The sequence below is a fragment of the Manis pentadactyla genome, chromosome 10 (assembly GCF_030020395.1).
Source record: "Manis pentadactyla isolate mManPen7 chromosome 10, mManPen7.hap1, whole genome shotgun sequence".
Classification (NCBI taxonomy): Eukaryota; Metazoa; Chordata; class Mammalia; order Pholidota; family Manidae; genus Manis; species Manis pentadactyla.
Window position 1 is genome coordinate 107,929,273 of NC_080028.1, and position 6,286 is coordinate 107,935,558.

Below are 6,286 nucleotides of genomic sequence, written 5' to 3' on the forward strand. Positions count from 1 at the left end.
ATATAGGCACAGTTGAGGTTCAGATGGCTGCAACTTGCATCTCACCTCTTCCTCTCACCCCTCACCCATGTCTTGTACAGGGTCAACCTAGTCATTTAATTGTACTTGCAATAACATTACTTCTTGTATTGTGTAGCTGAAATTTTTATACATCACATTTCACTATGGTGAGGTTTTGCTATAACATCCACCAGTAAATAAATCATTAAGAGAATTATGAGACTGCACGGGTACAGTCTTGGTGTAGGTTATTGTGCACACCCAATAATTGTGAAGCTGATTATCAATCATCATAATCCTCAAAGTTATGGTTATTATAACTGGAGGATGAGCATATAAAGGAGTTGAAACTCAAATGACTAATTCTAACATTTCTCATATGGTGTAGTTGAATAGAGCTAATACAAACGGCTGAAGTGCTAATCTGTAAATCTCACTTGTGTAAGTTATTTCTTCCTCTATGCAGACTAATTGTGAGTTGGATGCATATTTAATTTCAAAAGAACTGGCAGTGAGTTTGCTCTGTTGACATTTTTGTTCATACATATGTTTTATCTGTGGCTAGGGATGGTATTTTTACCTCCCTGTCATCATACTGATCTCTTTTGTAAGAGTAAACATTTCAAAATATGAACATTTGGGATTTAGTTTATTCATTTTACAGCACTCATCTAACTTGCATTCATTCCCCTTGATATATAAAGTCTGTACATTCTATGCTACTTAGGATTTGTAAAGCAATTATTAAGAGTCTTTGATATTTATAAAGGATCTGAAGCTTTCAGAGTGATTAATTATTGATTACCCAAATGAATCAACCTATCAGGCCACAATAAATATTTAATATTTTCTTGGAATGAAGTAATGCATTTTATGAAGTTTTTTTTGTTATATCATTCTTCTGTGTGTTTAAATTTCTTTTATGCTGCATTGTAATGAAATGCAATCTGCTTTTAGTAAATAGGCTTATTTTGATCCTTATATCATGTTTGTTATTTTAAATAAATCAAGCATATAATACAGTTAATAACCATACATTTCTCATTCATATGTAAATGGTTTTAAATTTATCTCTGTTTTGGATTTTTGAGGGCCTGATATTCTGTATAAACAAGCAAAACATTTCTTTTTTACACAGAAACAGGTTTGGATGTTTTCACTGTTCTGAGTAGGTATGCCAAGCAGTACAAAGTCAATTCTCAAAAATTAATTGGTTCAGATTAATATATATAAAGAGTTTGTCAAATCCAAACTACAGAGTATTGTTACCTGTCTCCATGGAATTAGAGGTCTCAAATTACTATTCCTTCATGGAAAATACTGATCTGCTCAACTACGAAAGCCTTTACAACAGCAACTGCATTCAAACAATGAAATATTTCCTATATACTCTTTGTATAAACATGTTCAAGAATCTTTGAAGAATACAGTCCTGTTAGTGGCATAAACGATTCATTCATTTATTCACTCAACAGTTAAACAGTGTGTAAATACTCCGTGCCCTATGGTACATTTGAAGATGTGCCATTGAGAAGGACAGACATGGTTTCTACCTCTCAGGGCGTGGAGTATGAGATTAATGCAAGGCCAGACCTCAGATAGCACACAGTGAATATACCACATCCTGTGTTTATCTGTGTGCTTGTTGGGAGGGGGATAAGTAGGAATTTGCAAACTCCAGAAGTTGGGGAAAAATAACTGAAACAGAAGGAAGAATATATGAAAGTGCTCAGTTTTATAAAAGGCCGTTAATAACAGAGAAGAATGAAGGGGAATGAGAAATAAGTTAAAGAGACTTAATAAACAGTGTAGGTGTTTTAAACAAACATGAATAAATGAAAGAAAGGTTAAGGTGTGAGCAAATGGAGGAATAAGAAATATGGGAAAGATGAAAAGAATTAAAAAATGAGTGGGAAGACAACTCAGAAACACACAATCCTGAAAATGAGAATACTCTTTATTTAATGTTTAAAAGGTAAGTCTGATAATGAAAGACAGGACCTGGATAATGTGTTTTTATGGGTGCTGCTGAATATTACCTTAAACACACTTTTATTGCAATATAGGTTTGGGAAAAATTGGACAGGATTATTCATCACAGGACTTTGGAACCTGTAGTATTCTGATGTACTCTGGGATTCTTGTAGAAAGCAGTACACTAGGTCATGCTCCCCCACATTTCTTGACCATAATGTTTTCTTTTTTTTCTTCTTGCTAGTATTTCCAGGGATTAAGCTTCTGAGGACCACAGTAGGAAATATTATATTAACAGAGATATATAAAAAAATGGAGGGGAGATAGGGAATAAAAAACAACCTTGTTTTTTCTGAATTTGACACTGATTCTCCTGGGCAAACCCCTTTCTGTCTCAGTCACCTCTTTTCATACCCAGGATTCAGTCTGCTCTAATTTATTTTATTTTTCAAGCATAAATCCCATAATGGCCTATATGTATGTATGTATGTTTGTGTATATAGATATATGTGTATGTGTACATATATATGCATGAGCATATATGTATATGTATCATATATATCTATCTTTGGTTCTCATTAAAAATCAGTTTTCTAGGTTCAAAGCGTAGATCAAACACACTAACCAAAGGTATTCAGCAACTCTGACAGCAGTTAAGAGTAGTATATGCCACAAAAAGTAGTAGTGGAGACCCATCATTTAAAGTGAAAATGAAAAAAAAATCATAATAGGAAACTAATAATGTAGAAAATGCTATAGAAATATTCTCCTAGTCTTCAAACATTATACAGCACAGAAACCCTTAAGGGATCAATAACCACGGTGTTTATGTAGGCCATATGGAAATATTTCCTCTGCAGTGTGCCTGCACTGCTATTTAAATGGAGAATAAATGTTATGTTAGCAATATTTTTATGTAGCCTAGAATTTTTATTAAAAAAAGTTTTTTTCTCCATTGCATCTGGATGGTAAATAAAAGATAAAATTCAGCTAGAGAAGAAGTTATATATATAATCTTATACAATAGTCTGATTTAAAATGAAACTTTAACAATTTCATTCTTGAAAGAATTAGCAGGTTTTTTTCAAAAATAGTAAGTTGAATTGTAGGTAATTATGTGCTCTAACAACAATAAGATAAAAGCTGTTATGGGCTGTTATTCTATGCCGTTAAGGCAACGCTGGACATAACAATGCACCTTACACAATAAAGTGATAATTCAAATAAGAAAATTTAGTAACTTTGGAATTTCTGAAGTTATTTCTGGATTCTATCCAGGGAATTTTGATAATGCACCTATTGCTTTTCACAATTTTTCTAACAAATGAGAGTAAAGATAAAGATCATCTTAACATTAACTTTTTATATTATAAAGCACTGCATATTATAAAGCATATGTCTCAATCATAGGGAAGCTGGAAAACAAAATTATAGAAAGAATATTAAAATTGCACATACCTAATCATCCAATGTTAACCACTCTTAACATATACCATCTCTATTTATGTACATCTATGTATATGCACATCTCTATTTATGATGCATTATACATACATATAACTTTACTTTTCAGCATAGGACCACACTTTATAGATTCCAAGCTATATATTGCCATTTTTAACTCCCACTGCATGCTGGGAGGATTCTCATGTTTACTCAAGGACACGTCCTAGTCTACTACTGGTATCCACAGCTTGCTTCCTTTCCTGAGCTCAGCAGCCCTTTCATGTTATCTGTGACTATTGCTTCTCTTAGATGTTGTTACTGCACACCACACTGTATTCTCACAACAAACCCTACTCCCTCCCCCTAGCAGAGCCGATTTCTCTGGAACATGATCATAATGCATGAACATCCTTCCGTACTCTGGGCAGGTGAGAGGAGACATTTCTCTAAGCCCCTAAAGTTATGTTTCCCCTGATGTACTAGAGCCAACAGTTTAGTAAGGTTTAGTAGGGTTTGGCTCCAACGTTAAGCAGATTTGTTTTTTTTTTTTTAGAAAAAAAAAAAAACTTTTTAGTGGTCTACTTATGGCTTCAACTTCTTCCCTCCATGAAATAAAGGGGAGGGCAGGAGCTCCATATAACCGACAATCATCACTGTGTATTGAGAATGGCCTCTCTTCTCACAGCACTAGAACTTTGTGGCCGGCCCAGACTTCAGAATGACTCCCGGTGGAGTAGTCTACGCTTGTCAGTTCTGTACCTCCAGGGACTAGTGTCATGTTGGACACATGATAAGCCTTGAAAATGTATTTTGCTTGTTTGTGTGTAAGTGTGTGTGCATGCGTGTAAGGGAGGAATAGCATTTGTATATATATATGTGTGTATGTTATTGGTGATGATAGTTGGGTATTTTTCCCCAAGTAAATGTTTATTAGATTGTCAAAAAATGCAGAGAGAAATATATATTTTGTTTTAGTATGAAGAAGCATTCACTCATGCTGGATGTAGCACTAAATTTTTCCCTAGGTAATTCTTATATATGTTACCACTAAGGCATACCATAGAGAGAAACCAGTTCCCATTGGTTACTGGACAAATGCAAACCTATGCCATGATAAGAAACATTATGTAATAAGAATGCAGAGTTTCTGCTCAGAGTGAATCATCATTAGGAAAATCCCAAGAGGCTTTCAGTGACGTTGCCTCATGCATCCTCTGAGACTTTCGGAGAAGGGAAATTTATTGAGACCTTAGAAAAGGGGTAATTTATTTCCTCAAAGATAGAAAAACTGTTCTTAGGAGAACTCCCAGACTCAATGAAGTTTCTGGTACTTTTCAATGTACTTGCATCTTTTTTTTTGTCCATTAAGTCACATTTCACAGAGATCTTGGAAATTATTTAAATGACTTTGGAATATACCCCTGGATCTTAACTTATTAAATAGTCCTGTCAGGTTCCACCAGATAATTATCTGTAGTCCCTGCCCAGTGTTGGAAAGTTCTAGAACTTTCAGCCTTTTTGGGCAGTACAAATGAAGTATTGCCTATCTTCATTCCTAGAGCCTCGCCTACCAGGGATTCCCAATATATGTCAAAGCTAGTTGCCAATTGCTTAAAAAAAAAAAATTCAAGCAAGCTTCCCTAAACAGCTGATTGGTCAATTTACTATATACCATATTTTGGAATTTCCTAAAAGTCATTCTGGGAGTGTATATGAAGATTTTCATGTTAGCCTTGATAATATTAAGTAAAAGATACAATTCCCATTTACAAATTACATAGTTTTATACTAATATATGTTAAATTTCTTCTAAGTTGTCAAATATTAATATTTCTGAGTTAGATATCACCAAAAAGTGTTTCAGTTTATTTCTCATGTTGCTGCAAAAGTTAAATAACAGTAGAAAATAAAAAATGTAATACTACGTTTTTTCCAAAACATTCTTTAGAAAAGCTTTTGATCAATGAAGTCTTGATTAGTGAATTGATACTGAACAAGGATGCAATACTTTCATTTAGGCCATTCGATTTTTCATTGGCCAACCCAGAATCTTTAGACATCCTTCTGACTTTTCATCATCTTTTCCAAAGGACACCTGACTTTTGACTCCTCTAAAAATCCTTAAATTTTCTGCAGGTCAACCTAAAACTCAGCTTTTTGAGGTCAGTCTTGTCTGTCAGTGTTAGTGCTGTTTTATAAACATCAATAAATATATTAACACATGTTGTCTAATTCTAATAAATAGAACACCAATGGAGAACTCTTAACCCCAAGGAACAACTGAATACAGGAAAGTCAAAAAAAGGAAGCAGCAGCCTTGCTGTGATTCTGAGTTCATGAATAAATAGGCATTAGAGAATCCTCTACTTGTATGCACATTAGCAGGATCCCGGAGAGGGAATGTTTGTAGGACCCCGGCTGCAAATGCAGTACAACACACATTTCTGTTCAGCCTGTTTTTGGGGCCACCAATCTGACGGTTGCCAAGCAAAGTTCTCAGGACACAAAAGGAGACAAATACCAGGCAATAGCTGTTCCCAGGAGATAAAGGATTGACAACACATGATTACTAGAAAACAAATTCGAGAGTCACAATTCAAACATCTAATTGTTAACAAATGTTTTTTGCCTGCCAATCTGAATTTGGACAGGAAGAGCAACGTGAAATTGTACCTTCCTCTCTGGATCAGGTACCACAGAGAAATCTAGGAGAGCTGACTTTGGTAAGAATTCTTAGCCTGTGCCGACTTCTGCCAGTTTTCCCAGGATGCTGGCTGTAGGCTCCGGAGCAGGTGCAGTGTCCCAGCGAGTCCCTGCGTCTTACGTCCTTTCCCAAAGTCATTTAAATAATTTCCAAAATCTCTAT